This window comes from Natator depressus, chromosome 1 (assembly GCF_965152275.1).
Source record: "Natator depressus isolate rNatDep1 chromosome 1, rNatDep2.hap1, whole genome shotgun sequence".
NCBI classification, from domain to species: domain Eukaryota; kingdom Metazoa; phylum Chordata; order Testudines; family Cheloniidae; genus Natator; species Natator depressus.
Window position 1 is genome coordinate 73,093,105 of NC_134234.1, and position 23,750 is coordinate 73,116,854.

Here is a 23,750-nt window from a genome sequence, read left to right on the forward strand (position 1 = left end):
CAGACCCCTGTCATTGTTGGTGCAATCAAACCTGGGACCTTTGGAGCTTAACACATGAGCCTCTACTGCATGAGCTAAAAGACAAATCTGTCTTAGCCAAGGCTGTAGGAGACTCATCAGTCTCTACCTTAGAGGTTCTCAAACTGTGGTCCATGGACCACCAGTGTTCTGTAAGCTCCATTCTGGTGGTCCACGGATAGTTCCCTCTAAGGTGCGCGCCTGGTGGCTGCACACGAGAAAATGAAGGGCCACCCACCTAATTAATGGAGCTGCACAGGCATGGCTCTACTAATTAGGTGCCTGGACCCTGGAGAAGATGCACATGTAAGTGAGGTGGTGGTCTTGGGGGGGGGAATAAGGGATAGGTGAGAGGGGACAGTGGGGTGAGAAGAGGGGATGGGGGGAATTTGGGACATGCAGAGCTGCAGCGGTCAGAGAAAGAGGTGACTTTCCATAGCTCCAGAACTGTGGCTGCCGGGGAGAGACGACCCTCCTTCCTAGCCCCAGCTTGAGGGCTGCCACGGCGGGGGAGAAAGGGAGAGACCCCCTCCTTCCCAGCCCCAGCTCGGGGGCTGCCATGTGGCGGGGGAAAGAGGGCACATCCATCGCATTAGAAAGGTAAGACTACAAATTAAAATATTAAAATATGAGTTGTGTGCTTTCATTTGTAGAACAAAAAAGTTAATTATTATTAAGTTTTTTTATATAGTGCTTTTATCCAAAGCACTTTACAATAGCTAATGGTACAAACAACATTTAGAAAGATCATTAAGTGGTCTGCCAAGACCCTCAGCCATTTTCAAGTGGTCCGTGGAAAAAAAAGTTTGAGAACCACTCCTCTAGCTGACCTAGCTGCCACTAGAGGGGGACAGAGTGCCATATCAAGCAGGCATGGGTTACATATGCACCTCGTGTCTCAGCCGGGATTGTCCTCAGGGCAGCTAGCCTGTGCTGCTGCTCATGCCACCATGGCTACACTCTAGTGCACTGGCTCAATCAGAGCTAGTGCGGGTATGCCTCCTCGAGCTGGAAGTTATACTGCCATCCTGAAGTGTAGACACAGCTACTGGAACATGCCTCAAGTGCCATGTGAGTTATGAGGCCAAGGCTACAAGTACTCTGAGTAACACCTTGCATGAATTCTTCTTTCTACATATTTCCCTATACCCTGATGTGGTTTATTGTTGGTTTTTTTGTCCACTCCCATTGTATGTTGTTGTGCAGAAAAGCAAAAGGGTCATTCTCTGATATGATATTTTTCAGTCACACAAAGGTTAGTGATTAGATTTAATCTCTGACTTCTGTTGAAATGCAAAGAGTTTGAACATTGCTTGACTATTCTTTGATTGATAATGAATGAATGTTTTACACAACCTTAAACAGGTCTTTAGTTTAAGTCACTAATATGTTAAAAACAAGGTTTTAATATGTGTGGGCCTTCAGCATTTTCAGATGAATTAGTCCATTTTTGTGGCCAATCTGTGAGTCCTAATACTTTAACAAAAACCAAAACATAATTTGACTTCCTGATTTCAACAGCAAAATAGATATTTAAAAAAAAATTAAAAGAAAAATAGGAAAAAAAAATCTCAAACCCAAAATAGCATCAGAAATATACAATATGTCCTTTTCTTTATAGTATTTGGGCCCGATTCTCCTCTCATACAAATGTACATGAAGAGTGACTCAGCAGAATTCAGTGGAGTAGCCAGTAAAAAAACAAGTGTGAGTGAGAAAAGGCTCGCTGAATTAATTTAAAATATAGATTCAGCATAACATAGATCAGATTGGGTCTTCTTGCTCCTCTTTTTCCACACTGAAAGCAATTAGAGTTATTCATTGTTTGTAACATAGTTAAGGGAGTTTCTTGCACTTTTGTCTTCCACAAATTTCCAGATGCTACCATCTCCTTTATGCTTTCTTTTTTTTTTTTTTTTTCCCTTTCTCGGTAGTGCTAGTCAAAATATTTTCATTCAAAACTTTTTTTCAATGAAAAATAGCATTTTTTTAAACAAAAAATGTCATGGAATTTTTTTTAAATATTTCTGATTTTTTTCCAAATAAAATTAAAATAAAATATTGTTGTCTTCCTTCGAAATTCACAACAAATTCAGAAAATGATATTGTGATTTTCTTTGCAAAACATACCACTTCCCAGACTAGCTTTTTTTGTTCTTGGGGTTCAGTCACTGGTGCAGCACTCTCCAAGGATCAGAAACTTATTAGAGCTATGCCATGCCACAAGAACAGTATGCTTGGGCCCACCAAGTGTCATGAAAGCAATGCATACTGACTGTGTTCTCTAAAGACTGTTTCTGGCAAGGAACAGAGTCACTGCTCTGAAATGCAAGTCTTTCAGGGTCAGATTCTGCTCTCAGTTACATCAGTATGAATCTGGAGTAACTCCTGGGCCACTCTTACAAACAGAATCTGACCCTTATTTGGTAAGGGCTGTTACTCCCATCTGTGTCACCAAAACAGGACTTGCTATGCTTTCCAAAGCTCTATTTATGTTGTTTTAAAAAGCATTACGAAACTTTTTTCGTATCTAGAGGTTCTATCAGTGGCATCCATTATCCCTATATTTATTGGCATTTGCAAGCCTATGATTTAGTGCTAACATCTGAATTTCTGATCTTACACCATGCTCTTATCATTGCCTTTTTGTAGCTTGTGTGGTTTGACTATCTAAAAAGGGTGATAATCAAGGCTGTTGGTTATGTCACTCCAGGCTGGCACAAGCTTGGGAGAAAGAACTTCTGGTTTGACGTGTGCCACTATCAAGGATGTCAGAGTTCAGATTATGACTTTGAAACAGAAAACGGCCCCTGCCTGTCCTGTTGCATTGCTCATGTAGCACCACTTAAATGACATAGTGTTAAGACCTATGGAGACTAAGGGTATGTCTATACTACCCTCCGGATCGGCGGGCAGCGATCAATCCAGCGGGAATCAATTTATCACATCTAGTCTAGATGCGATAGATTGACCCCCAAGCACTCTCCCATCGACTCCTGTACTCCACCGCCGTGAGAGGCGCAGGCGGAGTCGACAGGGGAGCAGCAGGAGTTGACTCACCGTGGTGAAGACACCACGGTAAGTCGATCTAAGTACGTCAACTTCAGCTACGTTATTCAGAGACATTTTGTTACAAAGAATCAGTACATCATTTCCTTGTTTGATTTCTAAAGAAAAGAAAAGGAAACACATTCCAAAAACATTATTTGGAATGTGGACTGAAAGGCAAATTTATGAGTACTTTCTGTTTCTAGCAACAGGGGCCAGTGGTATAACTCCAGTGAAATCAATAGAGTTACTCTCAGGATAAATTTGGCCCGATATTGGTATGACTCTACTGAAATCAATGGAGTTGTACCAGGAATAAATTTGGTCCAGTGTTTTCGTCCTGTACAGAACAAGGACATGTACAGCCTAATATCCCCAGCTTACCCCCACCATTCATTATTTATATTACAGTAGGCCCAGATCCTCAAAAGTATTTAGGTGCCTAACCAATAGGAAGGAGAGCAATCTTCCACTCAGGAGAAAACTTTTTCCCTGCTGCCACTAGCCCTGCTGCTGCTTATCTCTCCCCTCCCCTCTCTCACCAGAAGACAGGTTTATAAAGGTCACTGGCCTCAGGTGTCTCTAGTTAACCTGAGGTAACCCTCTGATATATCTGTCATCCACCACTCTCTTATATGTGTCAGAACTGACTTTATCACAATAGTTACAAGAAAGGAGAGAGAGATAACTTAGGTTACCAGACTATCTAGTTGAGAACTAGTTCACAGGATTGGTTGATTGCACTGTAATTTCAAACACTATTAAGTTATGAATATCAGAATGGCACATCAGGTCTGATAAGCTTAAAATATTGGATTAAATGATCACTTGATATCCCAAAATTTTACTTAAAATGGGATGGGGAGGAAATTTTGATCCTGTTTCCTGGTGAAAATAGACTTCAAACTGAAAGATAAGGGGGCTTGTCAGTGGAGATAGGTTAATATTTCCATCACAACAGACATTTGTCAAACAATGTATTGTAAATTAAGGCTCATTTTCAAAGTCGTTGTCACCACAACTACAATCTTCTAATACTTTGTCAGACCCTACCTTGAGAATATTTTAAATTAAGTGCATTGGATTCATTTTATCTACAGAAGGAAATGTCTTCATGCTTTTCTGTCTCCAAAGCCCTCTTCTAGCCCCTGGAACCACCACTTACTGCAACCACCTCTCTGAATGAGGTGCAGGGACTGGTGTGGAGGGATATGATGGGGTGAGCAAGGAGTCTGAGAATGCTGGAGAAGGGAAGAAAGAGAAAAACAGCATAGTGAGGAGAAGGAGGAGAGAGGGAGCATGGGGGACAGCAGAGTAGTGGGCCAGGGAGAAGGAAACCATGGGGACAGCAGCGTGAAGGGGCTTTCCAACGTATCTGCATAACTTAAGAGATTTAAGGCAGAAAACTTAACCGTATTTCTGTACTGGCAAATGCTTTTGATTTCCTCACTCCTTAATGCTTACTTTTTTTGCTACTGCAACTACTATAATCTTAGGTTTCAGAGTAGCAGCCGTGTTAGTCTGTATTCGCAAAAAGAACAGGAGTACTTGTGACACCTTAGAGACTAACACATTTATTTGAGCATAAGCTTTCGTGAGTAGCTCAAATAAATATGTTAGTCTCTAAGGTGCCACAAGTACTCTTTTTTTTTTTTTTTTTTTACTATAATCTTGTGAGGACTGTCACCTTGAGGTGACTGCTGTATATTCTCAAGCATAAATTTCACCTAAACAAAGGGTTTTTTATTTGGGAATATAATGTATTTCACTTGCCTGCTTAGACTGTAAACTCTTCAGAGCAGCTGGAAGAATTCAACCCTGTATATGCTTGAATGGCTCTATGAGCAAAACAAATGAGTTATCAACGAGTTTACTGTGCAGCAGGAGAGTGAGAGAGCAGGGAACCAATACATACTGGTATATATTTGTATAGAGCCTAGTGCACAATGGGGCTTAAATCATGACTCTGGGCATTACACTGATGTAAATATTTAATAATAACAATAAAAAGAGACATTTCATTTGCATCCCTTTTCCCATGTGGGTGGATTGAGTCAGCATCAAGTATATGTGAGGCTACATTTACTCTTCTCTAAGCAGTATGCCTTCATTTGCTGTAAAGGACCTGTAATTTTTAAAATTTTCCAGTACATTTTCATCTTTGAATGCAATATTTTTCAAAACTGCTCTGCTCTAATGATCACCAACTGTAGACTGGAATTAAAGGTGATACACGTGTAAAGTTGCTGTTTTGTTTGGTATTCAAAATACATAAATGATCATTTTGATGCTATTCGATCTGTTTTTGAAAGGGAGGTGTCATAATTATGGTAAGGCAGGAGCATGGAGATGGCTGCATGACTGTGCAGATGGTGTAGATGGGAGGGCTTTGGCTTCCTCAATTATGGAATGCTTTTTCCATGAAGGAGGACTGCTCGGAAGAGATGAGTTCCACCTGACCAAGAAGGGGAAGAGCATCTTCATTCACTGACTCATTAACCTGGTGAGGAGGACTTTAAACTAGGTTCAAAAGAAGCAGGTGAAAGCTCACAGGTAAGCATAAAAAAAGCAACCTTTACAAAGGGCTAGATGTTGGGGGGACATGGAAAATTACAGCAGGGTCATATGAGTAACGAGGGAAATCAGTGGGACAATCTGCCCAATATCGTATGTCACACACAAATGCAAGGTGTATGGGGAATAAACAGGAAGAATTAGAAGTATTAGTTCATAAGCTAAACCATTATTTAATTGGTGTCACAGAGATATGGTGGCATAAGTCTCATGACTGTAATATTGGTATAGAGGAGTATAGATTGTTGAGGAAGGACAAGCAGGATAGAAAGGGAGGAAGTGTTGTGTTGTACTGCAAGAATATATACACTTGTTTTGAGGTCCCGAAGGAGGTGAGAGGCAGACCAGTTCAGTCTCTGGGTAAAAATAAAAGTGGAAAAATAGAGGTGACATCAGGGTAGGTGTCAGGAAGAGGCAGTGGATGAGAACAAATAACAGAAATATTCAAAACATAAGTCTCATAATAAAGGGCGACTTTAACTACCCAAACGTCTTTTGGAAAAGTAATACAGCAAAAAACAAAATTTCCAATAAGTTCTTGAAATCTACTGGGGGCAAATTTTTGTCTCAGAAAGCAGATGATGTAACCATGGGGACAGCCATTTTAAACTTGATTCTGACCGACAGGAAGAGATTGGTTGCAAATTTGAAGGTGGAAGGCAATTTGTGTGAAAATGATCATGACATGATAGATTTAATTATTCTAAGAAAAAGGAGTGAAAGTAGTAGAATAAAGACAATGGACTTCAAAAAAGCAGACTTTAACAAACTTGGAGTTCTGATAGGTAAGATGCTAAGGGAAGAAAAATATAGGGAAAAAGGAGTTCAGGAGCTGGAAGTTACTCAGGGAGACAGTATTAAAGACAAAACTGTAAACTATCCCAATGTGAAGGAAAGATAAGAAGAATAGCAAGAGGCCAATAAGGCTTCATCAGGAGCTCTTTAGTGACCTGACAATGAAAAAGCAAATGTGGATGAATTTCTAAGGAAGAGTAGAAAAGAATAGCACAAGTATGTAGGGACAAAAATCAGAAAGGCTAAGGTACAAAATACCTTACACCGAGTAAGGGACATAAAAGAACAGGTTGGATAAACACCTGTCAGGGATGGTCTAGGTTTATTTGGTCCTAATGAGAAGAGGTTCTTTAAATACCTTAGGATCAAGAAAAAGATGAGGGAAAGTGTAGGTCCACTACTTAGTGAGGAAGGAGACTAATAACGGACAACAGCAAGAAGGCTGAGGTGTTTAATGCCTATTTAGCAGTCACTAAAATAGTTTAATGGTGACAAGATACTCAACACAATTAATATTAATAACAAAGGGAAAGGAACACAAGCCAAAATAGGGAAAGAACAAGTTCTAGAATATTTAGCTATATTAGATGTATTCAAATCAGCAGGGCCTGATAAAATTCATCCTAGAGTATTTAAGGAACTAGCTGGAGCAAATCTTTTAGCAGTTATCCTGAACAATTCATGGAAAATGGGTGAGGTCCCAGACGACTGGAGAAGGTCAAACCTAGTACCTATCTTTAAAAAGGAGAACAAAGAGGAACTCAGGAATTATAGACCAGTCATCCTACCTTTGATACCTGGAAAGATATAGGAACAAATTATTAAACAATCAATTTATAAAAAACCTAAAGACTAATAGAGTCATAAGGAATAACCAGCATGGACTTGTCAAGAACAAATCATGCCAAACCACCCCAATTTCTTTCTCGGACAGGATAACTGGCTTAGTGGATGGGGGAAAGAAATAGACATGATCTATCTTGATTTTAATAAGGCTTTTGACAGTCCCGCTTGACATTCTCATAAGCAAACTAGGGAAATGTGATCTAGATAAAATTAATATAAGATGGATGCACAACTGTTTAAAAAACTGAAGTGAAAGAAGAGCTATCAACAGCTTGCTGTCAAACTGGAAGGATGTATCCCGCACAGGTCTACCCTGGGTCTAGTACTATACAATATTTTTATTAGTGCCTTGGATAATGGAGTGGAGAATATGATTATAAAATGTACAATGATACTAAAATGGGAGGGGTGGCAAGCACTTTGGAGGACAGGATTAGAATTCAAAATAACTTTGACAAATTACAAAAATTGTCTGAAATCAATACGATGAAATTCAGTAATGACAAGTACAAAGTAGTACACTTCGGAAGGGAAAATCAACTGCACAGCTACAAAATAGGGAATAACTAGCTAGGTGGTAGTACTGCTGAAAAAGATCTGGGGGTTATAGTGGATCACAAATTGCTTATGAGTCAACAATGTGAGGCAGTTGTGGAAAAGGCTAATATAATTCTGGGGTGTATTAACAGGAGTGTTATATGTAAGACATGAGGGATAACTGTTGCCCTCTACTCAGCATAGGTGAGGCTTCAGCTGGAGTACTGTTTCCAATTCTGGGTGCCACACTTCAGGAAAGATGTGGTTACATTGGTGAGAGTCTGGAGGAGACCAACAATTATAAAAGGTTTATGTGACCTGACCTCTGATAACAGTCTTCAGATATCATAAAGGCTGTTATAAAGAGGACTGTGATCGGTTGTTCTTCAGGTCCATTCTGCAGCAAGAAAGATTTAGGTTAGGAAAAACCTTTTCACTATAAGGATAGTTACATTCTGGAATAGGCTCCCAAGGGTGGTTGTGGAATCCCCGTCACTGGAGGTCTTTAAGCACAGGTTGGGCAAACACCTGTCAGGGATGGTCTAGGTTTATTTGGTCTTGCCACAACACAGGGGGCTGGGTGCCATGATCTCTCAAGGTCCCTTCCAAATCTAAATTTCTATGATTCAATGTTGATTACATAGCAAAGAGAAGTATTTTTCACAGATGACCTAGCATATGTATGGTAGTATTTTATTTTTTACTAAAAATAATCAATGGTGAATAATGCACATTAATTTGCAGGATATATTTACACTCCCTCTTCCATCCCTCTACACACACACACAAGTTAATAAGAGTTCTGCCTGACTGAGAACTGAATTTTTCCCAAAGTGAATAAATAGTTTTTAAAAAAGCAAGGATAAGTCATCACACCTATACATTGTTCACGTATTTGAAAGAAGTTTTACTTATTTATTATAGTACTTCATAAAATACTAGTACATTTCTCTAGTTTATTTTGTAAAAGTAAAGAAGTCTTAGTAATATTTCATATGGGAAACCACTACAGCACTCTGCTGTTAAACAGTAACAGACAAGTGGGGAGAAACTGCTGGGTTTTGTGTGTGAACTATGATGCAAGTAGATTAGTGAAGTGCAAATTAGCAAGGTATTTTCCGCATATGCATTTTACTCCTGCATGTCTAAGTGCTTGAGAGTCATATGACCTAAAATAATGTTACACTGTTGCCCTCCTAGCTAGTCAAGAATTTCCACGAAACTATGGGCCAACTAATTGATCGCTGAGACAAGGTCACCTTACCTTCTTATCTAAAATAGGAAAGTGTGAGCATGAGGTAAATGGATTGCACAGTGCACTAGAAAATAGACTGCAGGTGATGGAAAAGACATTTTCTGTCTTTAATGTCTATGAGTCAAATCCAGAACTGCTGTGTGAGGTGGTGTCTGTTAGATCTCTTCCCTCTTACACTCAGTTGGACTCCAATACAGCTACTTCAAGTCTGATCATGTATAAGTGAGTTTAAATTGATGCTGTTTATAAGTCAAGATTGGGGAGTTTATATGTCAAGATTCTTCCAGCTCCTTGCAATGTAAACTACATCTCCTTGGGCCCAGACTCTTAAAGGTAAATCAAGGGGTGCAAGGCACCATAATAGCTTTAAAGATCTGGACCTTGGTTCCTGTCTCAGTTAATAAAATACAGAGGATATTCAGAGTTTATCTATGTCAATGCAGTTTAATCAGTGGAAAGCTCTAATGTAGTGGTTCCCAAACTTGTTACTAACATGATTACCAGCTGCATTTTGTCTTGTTTTGTAACCCACCATTACGTATATTCACCCTTCATCCTGGCACTGCACCCTAATCCTGGCCTGTTACAGAGGGGAGGCTCAAGGATCAGGGGAGAGAATAAGCCCACCCTGCCCTTACCCTGCAGCAACTCCTGTCCAACGGGTCTAGGCCTGGCTTCCTGCTCCAGGTGTTTCAATCTGCTGCATGGGGTTACAGAACCACTCAGGTTTGGCTTGGCCACCCCTCCATCATGATAGAAGATCAGCTGGGCCAAATTTGAGTGATGGTTGTGTGACCTGGCACAGAGGATCACAGTGACACTCAGGTTTGGCCCATCTGACCCTCCATCATGGAGGGACAGTTGGGCCAAATCTGAATGGCTCTGTGATTCTGTCTGTTAGGGTTTCAATGTCCAGAGTGGGAGCTGGGCCCGGCCCCCTGGGACAGAGCTGCTGCTGAGGGGTGTGTGCCTCCCCTCTGCAACAGGCTGGGAGAATTGTATGTTTGCCTAGGCTAAGGCTCAGTAATGGGTTAATTTGGACCTAAGTGTGGTGATCAATTTAGAATCTTCCCGCAACCCACCATTTGGGACCCACTGCTCTAGCTTATATACACTGTCCTGGCACAAGGCAGGACTTATACTGCCATACAGTGACAGCTTTTAAAGCTAAAAGGGGCCATTGCGATCACCTAATTCGATCTCCTGCATAACACAGGGCATAGGACTTTCCTGAATTAATTCCTGTTTCAAGTCCAGTATTATGATTGAAACAGAGCTTTTAGACAAAACATCTAATCTTGATTTAAAATATTGCAGTGATAAAATTTGTAATTACACCAGTACAAATTTCCATAATGTCAGCAGGGCCTAAAACTCATATATGTCCATAGAGTGGGTGTAAGTAGAGCTAAGATGTGTAGGAAGTATAAGTGGATAAGGGAATCTGACCTGCAGCACTTTACACATCACTTTTAAATATATACCAACGTATGCTGGGGGATGTGTATGTCTACCCAATTACTGAGACCCCTACTCCTCTCAAGTCTGTGGAGAAGTTTTCCTATGTAAGGAGTATGATATCACAGAATGCCACAATTGATTATGATATTGCTCTTTGCACAGCTTTAAGGCCAATTCTGCATTTGGAAGGTTGACACACCACCTATGGAATGAGGGCGTATCAAAATAAGTACTAAGCTAAATGTCTATTAGGCAGTTGCACTTACAATGCTTCTATATGGTTGTGAGACATGGACAACATATTGCCATCCTATTAGGAAACTTTGAAGTGAGCTGTAGCTCACGAAAGCTCATGCTCAAATAAATTGGTTAGTCTCTAAGGTGCCACAAGTAATCCTTTTCTTTTTATTTAGATTACAGTAGTCTACACAAAAGCGGATTTCCCCATCAGGTTTGAGAACCAAAACCACTGGAGAGGCCCATGCACTCTTAGAGGGGTGGATTACACCCATCTGTAACAGGCCCTTGATCTCCCTTTCTATTGAGGTTTTGGCTTTAGGAGCCATCTGGTAGGGTTGGACTCTAATTGGGCAAGCACCACCTGTGTCAAAGGAGTGGTACACCCATTCTGTCCATCCTGGGGTGGCTGAAAACATTGGCGTGAAGCTGGTGCACTGCTCCTGGATTGGCTGTCGCTGCTTATGCCCAAGGGTTATGGAAAGGCTCACTTTTTCTATGCCACCGTTGCTTTTTCCTTCATAGTAGACTCCTTCAGGCCACTCAGTGTCATCTCTCTCCTAGGCTGTAAACTGGAGAACCTTGATTTCTCGGAAATAAAAGGGATTTAGAGAATTAACATGGTATATTTTAGGTTTTAGGGTAGGGTCTGGGAACACTATGAGGTAATTAACAGCTCCCAGGTGCTCTTGGATCATACATGGTCCCTCCCATGATGCTTCCATGTTATTGGCCTGGAACACTTTCAGGACCATGACTTGGTCATCTCCTCCGAAAAGGAACGTCTCTTGCATGTTTATCATACCAGACCTTTTTCTCTTGTTGAGCACCCTGTAGGTTTTCTCGAGCAAGGGCTAGAGAGTCTTTGAGGGTGTTTTGCAGGTTGGTTACAAAGTCCAAAATGTTAGTTTCTGGAGAAGATGTAACCATCTCCCATTGCTGCTTCACGAACTGTAATGGCCCCTTAACTTCGTGGCCATAAACGAGTTCAGAGGGTGAAAAATCCCAAACTGGGATGTGATATAGCCCTGTAGACAAAGAGCAACTGCTGCAACAGTAGGTTCCAATCTGGCATACTACACAAGACTGGACATAGGTAGAAACGTCCTTGCCCATTCCCATTCCCTGGGCAGTGGAATGACTTCCCCAGTCGGTCTTTGGTCTTATTCACCCCAGCATGGCCACTAGGGTGATCAAGGGGTAATTTCAAGAGCTTTTCCTTATACTTAGTTGGAACTACGAACTGTCTCTGAGGATGTCGGTCCTTCTTGTGCCCACCAGAAAGGGTTTCCTTGTATAAGAGTCCTCCTTCTACAACAAACCTAGACTTATTGGAAGAGCTGAGAGGCGGTGGGTTGCTCTGTGCCACCATCCAAGCTCCCTTGAGGCTTTTATCTGCTTCCTGCTCTGCCTGGAACTGCTCCCTTGATGCTGGAGACATTAGTTTTTCTATTTGTATTATTTGTATGTGTAGAAGCATGTAGGGGCTTTGTGGTGGGAGAGAAGCTGAGCCCTGATTAGGGGGCAGGGCTTCACTGACTAGGGGTCCTATAAACATAACCAGCCAGTCAGGCAGCGGCACAAACAGCTGCAGCAACAGAGGAGCCAGCAAACAGAACTGTAAACAGGGGAGTTTGAGTGGGAGTTTGTAAGGGGAGTTTGTATTGTGGTGCTTGTTTAGGGTTTGTTTTTGCTGTGGGTGGTGGTGTTTTGGTGTGGTTTGTGTTTCCCAGATTAACAGGATTTTAGGTGGGAAGGCTATGACAGATACAGAGGCAGCAGTGGGAGTGATCCATATAGTGGAAGACACAATGAAGATGACTGGATGTGGAAGCTGCGGTATGTACATGATCCTGGAGGGGGTACCTGGAAAGAGTTTTGTCTGCATGAAGTGCCGTCTGATAGAGCTGATGGAAGAAAAGATCAGAGGATTGGAGATGCAGGTGGAAAGTCTGGTTGAGTTTAGAAGGGGGTTCAAGCGGATTATGGAGCAAAGACATCAGGTGGCTGAAGGGAAAAGCTCAGACTTGCAGATGGAAGCAGGACTGAAGAATTCTGAGGGGAGACTGCTGGGTGAAGAAAATGGACAGTGGAAGCATGTGACTAAGAAAACCAGGCAGAGGAAACGACGGGCTAGTGAAGAAGAAATAGAGCTCAAGAACAGGTTTGCAGAGTTGGAAGATGAAGAAGGGGCTCAGGAGGTGGTCACTGAAGGTGGAAGGGCAAGGAAGAAGAGAAGCGCGGCTAGCCCTATAGGAAAAGGGGAAGAATCAATGGAGACTACACCAAATATAAGCCCCAGGAGGATACAGGATGGGTTGAAGAGGATTACAAGGAAGAATAGGAGTGGAAAGAACTTGCAGCCAGAGGGAACAGGGGACAGACTGGAGAATCGCACTGTCACCAGGAAAAGGCAGGGACTCCTTACTGAGAAGAATAGACAGGCCTGTAACCAGAGCTGATCCAGAGAATAGAAGGGTGTGCTGTCTTCCAGGTGCTAAGATATGGGATGTGGACCTGAGGTTGAAAAGGATCCTAAAGGGAGTGGGAAAGAATCCACTGATTGTCCGTCATATGGGAACAAATGATACCGGCAGATTCTCACTGGAACATATCAAGGGAGACTATGCCAGGCTGTGGAAGACGCTTAAGGAAATCGAGGCTCAGGTGATCTTCAGTGGGATTGTGCCTGTTCCTAGAGAAGGGCAACAAAGGTGTGACAAGGTTATGACTGTCAACAAATGGCTCAGGCAGTGGTGCTATAAGGAGGGCTTTGGGATGTATGGCCACTGGGAGGCATTCATGGACAGAGGACAGTTCTCTCGGGATGGACTTCATCTGAGTAGAGAAGGAAATAGACTTCTAGGATGGAGGCTGGCACAACTGATCAAGAGAGCTTTAAACTAGGAATTTGGGGAAGATGGTTGGGAGATGTCCAGGTAATCTTCACACCGGATTTTAGCATTGAAAGGGAAGAAAACAAAGTCAGAAAGGATACAGCCGTGGGTAGGAGAATGGACATAAGGAGGAAGGGCAGTGTGGATACCAGTCTAATAGGTCATTCTGGCTGTAGAATGTCCGTGCCTAATTGGGTAAAGAATGTGAATGAGGCCAAACAGCAAAAATTAAGATGTTTGTACACCAGTGCGAGGAGCCTAGGTAACAAAATGGAGGAACTAGAGCTACTGGTGCAGGAAGTGAAACCAGATATTATAGGGATAACAGAAACATGGTGGAATAGTAGTCATGACTGGACTACAGGTATTGAAGGGTATGTGCTGTTTAGGAAAGACAGAAATAAAGGTAAAGGTGGTGGAGTAGCATTGTATATCAATGATGAGGTAGAATGTAAAGAAATAAGAAGTGATGGAATGGATAAGACAGAGTCCGTCTGGGCAAAAATCACATTCGGGAAGAGAACTACTAGAGCCTCCCCTGTGATAGTGCTTGGGGTGTGCTATAGACCGCCGGGATCTAATTTGGATATGGATAGAGCCCTCTTTAATGTTTTTTAAAGAAGTAAATACTAATGGAAACTGCGTGATCATGGGAGACTAACTTCCCAGATAGAGACTGGAGGACAAGTGCTAGTAATAATAATAGGGCTCAGATTTTCCTAGATGTGATAGCTGATGGATTCCTTCATCAAGTAGTTGCTGAACCGACTAGAGGGGATGCCATTATAGATTTGGTTTTGGTGAGTAGTGAGGACCTCATAGAAGACATGGTTGTAGGGGACAACCTTAGTTCAAGTGATCATGAGCTAATTCAGTTCAAACTGAATGGAAGGATAAACAAAAATAAAACTGCGACTAGGGTTTTTGATTTCAAAAGGGCTGACTTTCAAAAATTAAGAAAATTAGTTAGGGAAGTGGATTGGACTGAAGAATTTATGGATCTAAAGGCAGAGGAGGACTGGGATTACTTTAAGTCAAAGCTGCAGAAGCAATCAGAAGCCTGCATCCCAAGAAAGGGGAAAAAAATCATAGGCAGGAGTTGTAGACCAAGCTGGATGAGCAAGCATCTCAGAGAGGTGATTAAGAAAAAGCAGAAAGCATACAGGGAGTGGAAGATGGGAGGGATCAGCAAGGAAAGCTACCTTACTGAGGTGAGAACATGTAGGGATAAAGTGAGAAAGGCTAAAAGTCAAGTAGAGTTGGACCTTGCAAGGGGGAATTGCAAAGGGAATTAAAACCAATCGTAAAAGGTTCTATAGCCATATAAATAAGAAGAAAACAAAGAAAGAAGAAGCGGGACTGCTAAACACTGAGGATGGAGTGGAGGTTAAGGATAATCAGGCATGGCCCCCAATATCTAAACAAACACTTTGCCTCAATCTTTAATGAGGCTAGTGAGGATCTTAGGGATAATGGTAGCATGACAAATGGGAATGAGGATATGGAGGTAGATATTACCATATCTGAGGTAGAAGCGAAACTCAAACAGCTTCATGGGACTAAATCGGGGGGCCCAGATAATCTTCATCCAAGAATATTAAAGGAATTGGCACATGAAATTGCAAGCCCATTAGCAAGAATCTTTAATGAATCTGTAAACTCAGGGGTTGTACCATATGACTGGAGAATTGCTAACATAGTTCCTATTTTTAAGAGAGGGAAAAAAAGTGATCCGGGTAACTACAGGCCTGTTAGTGTGACATTTGTAGTATGCAAGGTCTTGGAAAAAAAATTTTGAAGGCGAAAGTAGGACATTGAGGTCAATGGTAAATGGGACAAAATACAACATGGTTTTACAAAAGATAGATTGTGTCATGCCAACCTGATCTCCTTCTCTGAGAAAGTAAGGAGATTTTTTAGACAAAGGAAATGCAGTGGATCTAATTTACCTAGATTTCAGTAAGTGTTTGATACAGTGCCACATGGGGAATTATTAGTTAAATTGATAAGATGGGGATCAATATGAAAATTGAAAGGTGGATAAGGAATTGGTTAAAGGGGAGACTACAGCGAGTCATACTGAAGGGTGAACTGTCAGGCTGGAGGGAGGTTACCAGTGGAGTTCCTCAGGGATCAGTTTTGGGACCAATCTTATTTAATCTTTTTAGTACTGACCTCGGCACAAAAAGTGGGAGTGTGCTAATAAAGTTTGCGGATGATACAAAGCTGGGGAGGTATTGCCAATTTAGAGAAGGACTGGGATATCATACAGGAGATCTGTATGACCTTGAAAACTGGAGTAATAGGATGAAATTTAATAGTGAGAAATGTAAGGTCATACATTTAGGATTAATTACCAGAATTTTAGTTATAAGCTGGGGACGCATCAATTAGAAGTAACGGAGGAGGAGAAGGACCTTGAAGTATTGGTTGACCACAGGATGACTATGAGCCGCCAGTGTGATATGGCCATGAAAAAAGCTAATGCGGTCTTGGGATGCATCGGGCGAGGTATTTCCAGTAGAGACAAGGAGGTGTTAGTACCATTATACATGGCACTTGGTGAGACCTCATCTGGAATCCTGTTTGCAGTTCTGGTCTCCCATGTTTAAGAAGGATGAATTCAAACTGGAACAGGTACAGAGAAGGGCTACTAGGATGATCCGAGGAATGGAAAATCTGTTTTATGACTGGAGACTCAAGGAGCTTGGCTTGTTTAGCCTAACCAAAAGAAGGTTGAGGAGAGATGTGATTGCTCTGTATAAATATATCAGAGGGATAAATACCAGAGAGGGGGAGGAATTATTTAAGCTCAGTACCAATGTGGACACAAGAACAAATGGATATAAACTGGTCATTGGGAAGTTTAGACTTAAAATTAGACGAAGGTTTCTAACCATCAGAGGAGTGAAGTTCTGGAATAGCCTTCCAAGGGAAGCAGTGGGGGCAAAAGACCTATCTGGCTTCAAGATTAAACTCGATGAGTTTATGGAGGAGATAGTATGATGGGATAACATGATTTTGGCAATTAATTGATCTTTAACTATTCATGGTAAATAGGCCCAATGGCCTGTGATGGGATGTTAGATGGGGTGGGATCTGAGTTACTTCAGAGAATTCTTTCCTGGGTGTCTGGCTGGTGAATCTTGCCCACATGATCAGGGTTCAGCTGATCGCCATATTTGGAGTTGGGAAGGAATTTTCCTCCAGGTCAGATTGGAAGAGGCCCTGGGGCTTTTTTGCCTTCCTCTGTAGCCTGGGGCACGGGTCACTTGCTGGAGGATTCTCTGCACCTTGAAGTCTTTAAACCATGATTTGAGGACTTCAGTAGCTCAGACATAGGTGAGAGGTTTATTGCAGGAGTGGGTGGGTGAGATTCTGCGGCCTGCATTGTGCAGGAGGTCAGACTAGATGATCATAATGGTCCCTTCTGACCTTAATATCTATGAGTCCCTCGCTGGGTTGTGGACTTGGGCTTGGTCCCACTGGAAGCGATGCAGGTGATGGGGTTGTTTCTGTCAATTGTGAACTGCTTTCCACTGATGCACTAGGTTGTATTTCAGGCTCTGGTTGAGCTTCTTATGCCGTTTAGCTGCTGCTGCAGATGCAGGCTCTGTGGCGCCCTTTGGTGCTGGCTCCCCAGACTCTGGTGGGGTTGCAAGCACTGGCTCTGGTGCTGACTGCTCCGCCAGTTCTGGTCCATGGACTGGTTCTGGAACTGGATCTGCAATCGCTGTCATAGACTTTGGTCTGGGGTCTGGTTTCACCACCTCTGACTGGGTTCCTGTAGGAGGCTCAGGAATGGAGTTAGGTGTGGAGGCCTTTTTGGTCTGGCTGTGGGTGACCATCCCCACCCATTTTGTTAGCCTCACATGGTTGGCTAAGTCTTCTACCAGGAGCATGGAAATGGGATAATCGTCATAGATGTCAAAAGTCCATATTCCTGACCAGTCGTTGTACTGAACAGGCAACTTGGCTGTAGGCAAGTTACACTGTCACTTGGGCCTCTGGGTCGATGAATTTGGGGTCCACCAGGGAATGGTGGATAGCTGACACCTGTGCTCCAGTGTCTCTCCATGCAGTAATCTTCCTCCTGCCCACACTCACAGTTTCCCTTCACTATGGGGGTATTTGCGAACTTTCTGGGTCTGAAGGCTTTTGGTGGGCTCTGGGTAATGAGTTGCAGTTGGCTGGTGCTCTTTGGGCAGTTGGCCTTCACATGCCCCAGCTCATTACATTTAAAGCATCGCCCAACTGACTGTGGGCTGGGGCATGTCAAGACTGATTCCCCACTCTGGGACTTCAAGTGCAGAAGGAGGGGGCCCACAAGGATTTTAAAAATTAATACTGGCCACTCCAGGCTTGTATTAAACTCCTTAGTTTACAGCTTCTTTCTGACCTTGGATGCATAGATGCTGCCACCACCCAAAGCCACTTTAAAACCAGAAAGACGCACTTGGGAATTCCTTCCTGTAGGGTACCCTCAAGCCCTTTCATCCCGCCGCTGCCCCGGGGAAGAGCTGAGAAAGAAAACAAAGGAAATCAGCTGTTGCCACCAGCTAATTAAACAACATATGCACAAACCTCTTAGGACACAAAAAACCCAGTCCTGTTCTTAAAAAAGGTAAATTTTATTAAAAACTAAAAGAAAGAAAATACATCTGAAATTTAGGCTTTTTGCTAGCTCTTAAAAAAAACAATTACAAAAATTAAGCATCAAGACAGCTCTCTTGAGGGTCAGCTTAAAGGTTACAAGCAAAACAAACGCATCTAGGGTTAGCACAGAGGAATCCCCAAGCCAATACAAAATAAAAGAAATAATCCTAATCGCATCTTCCTAGACATTCCCTAATTTACTTACATTTCTGGGGTTCAGCTAAGCAATCTTTAGGTATGATTTGATGGTTTTTCATACCTGGCTTAGAGCTTCTCATAGCATAACTGCTCCTTGTTCCCCTCTTTCCTGGAAAACAACACACAGACAAAGGGAAGTTTTTTCCCCATTTTAAAAAGTTCTAGCCGTCCCATTGGCTCTTTTGATCAGGTGCCCACTCCTTTCCTTTTACCTGTGGGCTTGTTAACCCTTTACAGGTAAAGCAAGTAGAGAACAGCTACTAAGAGGAATTTTGTAGCTCACTGGCTGGCTGGGCATCCATAAAAAGGAGCTACACCCCCCACTTCATTTATCACAGAAGCAATGTGCATTAACGCCTTGTTTGTGGTTCTCGCATTGGTCTGGCCTCATATATACATAATCACCTATGAATAGTGTGCTGAATCCCCATATGCTGACATCAGAGTGAGACTCCATCATCAGCAAACATGACCCTATGATTACAAAATCTCACATTTTTTTACAGTATTTGCAAAAAAGCCAAAAATAAAACTAAAATTCATTGTTCTCTTGGAGTGAAAAGTTTTGTCAGTTCATGGCAAACACAAAACATGAATATTATAGTTAAAGCAATGAGAGGGGAAACATTAGATTAACAGACAAAGGGTATGTTTTGCATTCTGTACTCCTTGGCATTGATATGAACATGACTCTAAACCACTAAGCATACATGATTGTTTGTCTTTAATCTGCCCATAATTCATATTTGGGATAGGGTAAAGTGAATGAAGAGAGAACTATAAGAATTCTATGAGTCCTGTCTTTTTAAATTCAGAAGCCAGACAGACAGGGAGCTGGAGCCAGGTTAACCCCTGCAAGCAGACCAATTAACACACAAAGGCAGGGTTGTTAAGCCAGAACACAAAACAGGCAGCCCTCAGGGGAGAGCATGCTTAATTGTGTAATAAGATGCAAAGATGGCCTGAGAATCAACTATTGTGTTAACACCTCTTCAAAAAAGTTAAGATAGGAATAGTGTAGAGAAAAAGAGGAGCCTAAATTGTTTATTCAACACAGTGATTATAATGGTGAATAACTTGGGAACAACATGAGAGGCAAAACAATATCCCTCATTGTGGAGACAGGAGGGAACATGGCCATCACTTTTTGCGGGGTGTCTGGTATGGTAATGAGACAGACATATCAAACAAGCAGAATATAACAGGATGTGTGTCAGGCAGGACAGGGGATGACTCAAGACACCTGACACCAAACGTTGTGCCTCTGATATCTTGCCTACAATAAAAGGAAAAGAGAAGGACGAGGACCAGTTGGGTTAAAGAGAATCAGAGCACTTGAGAAATGTTAGACTTTGTTTCTTTATCACAACATGGGCCTTTTGCAGAGTTTCAGACTAGATGTAGTGTCCAAACTTCTTGTTTTGGCAGGATTTCCTCTCTATTTGTAACCACATTTCTCTAACTGCAATCCTTGTGATTTTAAACGGTTAGAGAATTTTATGCAAAACTTCCCAGACAGATGAAACAACCTCCCAGACCTTGTCTGCATTGGGGTTTTCCCTTAATTTCAGCCACATATGGCTAGCCATTGATATAGCATGAACTCCTACTATAGGCACACAAAGGCTATGTCTTCACCGATGAAACAAGGAATGTGTCTATCACAGAATAACCAACATGCAGTAGCTATCCCAGCGTAAAACCATAGTGGACACAAGGAGCTTTAGTTGTACTGCGAGGTAAACTAGTTGAGGTCAACCATAGGTGCGGGGTGTAGTGCTGATCTCACCTAGCTTTCTCACGGTAAAAGCAAGTAGTGCTTTGGCTCTGCTTAGGATTTTACATCAAGATCTGCACATTAGTTAGCTCACTCTAAAAAAGCACTTTTGTGTCAGTGCAGCCAAAGCTTTATTTAGCACTAGCGGTGTTTACCCCTTCTTGAAACTGGAGTAAGCTCCACTAGTACAAATAGCAAATTCGTCTGTCTACACTAGGGATTTTCACCTGTACAGCTGGCTTCTGTTGACTGTAGTTGGGGTAAGTAAAGTCCTCAATGTAGACAAAGGATAGTGAAAGAAGGGAGTCTGGAGCCTAAACTGTCTTGGATTCTCATTCAAAAAGGGCACAGGCTATCAGGTTCCATGAAGCTGTAAGAGCTATACAGGAAATGTGTAATGACCATGGATGGGAAATGAGTTTAAATGGCCCAACCTAACAATGCTCACGCTCAGAAGTGTTAGTGCAGGGGTGGGCAAACTTTTCGGCCTGAGGGCCACATCGGGTTTCCGAAATTGTATGGAGGGCCGGTTAGGGGAGGCTGTGCTTCCCCAAACAGCCAGGCGGGGCCCAGCCCTTACCCCCTATGCAACCCCCCCTGCTTCTCGCCCCCTGATGGCCCCCCCGGGACTCCTGCCCCACCCAACCCCTCCGTTACCTGTCCCCTGACTGCCCCTGGAACCCCTGCCGCTGACTGCCCCCCGCTGCCCCATCCACCCCCCTCTCCTTCCTGACTGCCCCTCCGGGACCTCTGCCCCCATTAAACCCCCCTGTTCCCCGCCCCCTGACCACCCCTCCCCCTAACCACACCCCAGCCCCCTGACCAGCCCCCCAAACTTCCCTGCCCTCTATCCAAGGCCCCCGCCCCCTTACCACGCTGCCTGGAGCACCAGTGGCTGGCGGTGCTACAGCCGTGCTGCCCAGAGCACCAGGACAGGCAGCCATGCCGCCCGGCTGCAGCCAGCCACGCCACTGCACAGTACAGAGCACCGGGTCAGGCTGCGGCTCCAGAGCTGCGCTGCCTGGTAGGAGCTCGCCGTTCCGCCGCCCAGAGCATTGCACCAGCGGTGCCGTGAGCTGAGGCTGCAGGGGAGGGGGAACAGCAGGAGAGGGGCCGGGAGCTAGCCTCCCAGGCCAGGAGCGCAGGGGCCGGGCAGGAGGGTCCCGCAGGCCAGATGTGGCCTGCGGGCCGTAGTTTGCCCACCTCTGTGCGAGTGGAATTTTCACCGGCATCCTGAACTAAAGAAAACAAACTCAGAAATTTGTTTAAAAATATGCAAAACCAGCTTCTGCTGCATATCTAGATTTTAGACTGTCCAGAATGTTGTTAGAATGTTGCATGCGAATAAAAAAGGAAATGTAAAAATGTTAAGGGTTGTGTTTGTGGGGAAAGGATAGCTGAAGATGCTGATGCAGTGAAAACATACAGGCAAGGTACTATGGTAGAGGATCAAACATGATAAAATGATACGGGGAAATGGAGAAACAGAGAAAAAATAATGAAGGAAGAGGGAGTAAATTCCCAACACCTAGAAGATGTCCAATATAAATATGAAAAGCAACTAAACAATAGGGCCTGTGTAAAGGGATAATGTGGCAGTGGCAGCAGCAGCATCCCTTCCCCTTGCTAGTTCTGCTCACCTTCTGTGATCCCTGACCTATCTCCATTACTAACAACCCCTCAGTCAGTCTTAGGAATCTATACACAACAGCATAGTGAATTTGGCATCTCTAGCAAAATAAACAGTGAGTTCTCATTACAGCTGATGTTGAAGAAAAATGAGATGTTGCAAGGATCACAATTACAGAAAGAGTGGCCATGCGTGAGCAGTTCCCTCTTTATGGTCAAACTTAGTAGCAACAGCTGGAGGAATTCAACCCTGAAAATGCTTGAATGGTTCTATGAGCAGTACAAATGAGTCATCAATGAGTTTAGCATGCTACAGAAGAGTAATGGCTTTGAGAAACAATACATGCAGATATGCACTAAGACATCTCAGTAGGCTCTTATGGAAAGTCCAGTTATCATCATGAGACATTTTGGGGAAGACCACACAGCTAATAAACTGCATTAATGTTGATTTTGATCATTCCTGATGAATTAGCTGCTGGAGAAAGAAAATGTGACATATGCCAAAGTACTTTGAAGTAGTGTTGCTATTCCTGCTGTTTATTTGGAGGACAGCTTAATAGAGACACTAAAAAAGGACTCCCACATTTTCTACTAAAAAGGCCAGATTACACTTTTAAAATCAGCGTTTCAAGGACTTTTTACTTGCCTCTCCACAACAGCGTGAAGTTGACCTCTACACGGCCACAGGTTTTCACAGATAAGGTTACTGACTACATCTGAGCTCTTCAGAGAGAAAGAAAACAAAAATCAAAACTTCTCTTCCACATGCATTACAGGCCAAATAGGAGAAACTGGATTAAGAGGGAACTTAATAACAGCTCAACACTTAGTAAAGGACAGTCCGCTATAGCATTATCTCTGCTTCCTAGAATGATTTTCCATTAGAACTCAGTGTATACATAACAAAATAAAATAATAGTAATTAATAATAAATCTGAATAAACAAACGGAAGTGGCTTTGGTTGTATTCATTTGAATTCCAATTCTGCAAATATTCTAGTTAATAGGTTACTAGTAGGAATATGTTTCTGGCTAAAATAGCAAATTTTCACCAAATATTTGAGAAAGTAAATTTTGAATTTGTAACTGAAAGTATTTGCACCAGAAATCTCACTCATTATGCTCAGCCAATCAGGGAACAAAACTTTGTGTCCAGTAAAAAATATCCAGTGCATCTCAAATACCAAACACTCAACAGTGATCTAAAAATCAAATTATTGACACAAATTACTTGGTGAATAGTTTCAGATAATTCATACATTTGAGAAAATAGCAAGCTACTTGTGGGCACTTTGCAAACTGAAAAAGAACTTAAATATTATGAAATTATTCACTATGAAGTATTTGCTTGGCTCTTTTTCCCATTTTCTTCCACACACCCACAAGTCACTCTATGATTTTGATTATGTGGTGCCAACAGAGGGTACAGTGCCAGAGGAATGTGTCACCCGTGAATAAGAAGTTTTGTCCTTATTATCTCACAACAACGGATGAGCAGTGAAGGAGCTGTGCTGTCTACCTTGAACTATGATTTCTGTGTTGCTAAGGCCATTGTCAATGACAGAAGATTGTCTCTAACACTAATCTCTAGAGACTGTGCTTCATAAAAATGAATAAAGACCTTTTAATTATAAGATCCATATTCTGCCTGAACATTTTGTGCGTGTGCGCAGTGGGGGAGAGAAGGTAGACAGGATGTAAAGAATCCTCTCCCGTTACGTGCCCTGTGTAAAGGACAAGTAGAATTTCAGCCCCCTGTGCTCTGGGGAGTTCAAGCACTGTTCCATCTCTACCAGCGCTTAAAGTAGATTGAAACAGG

The 23,750-nt window shown here is 42.6% G+C and overlaps 1 long non-coding RNA gene across 1 annotated transcript in view; it reads left to right on the plus strand.

Moving 5' to 3' along the window:
* The window catches only part of LOC141992557 (uncharacterized), a 53,040-nt gene extending 47,437 nt beyond the window's left edge, over window positions 1-5,603 (plus strand). The window contains exon 4 of the long non-coding RNA XR_012640611.1: window positions 5,493-5,603. This is a non-coding gene — a long non-coding RNA (uncharacterized LOC141992557). The remainder of the gene's footprint in view (window positions 1-5,492) is intronic.
* Window positions 5,604-23,750: the final 18,147 nt, after the last annotated feature.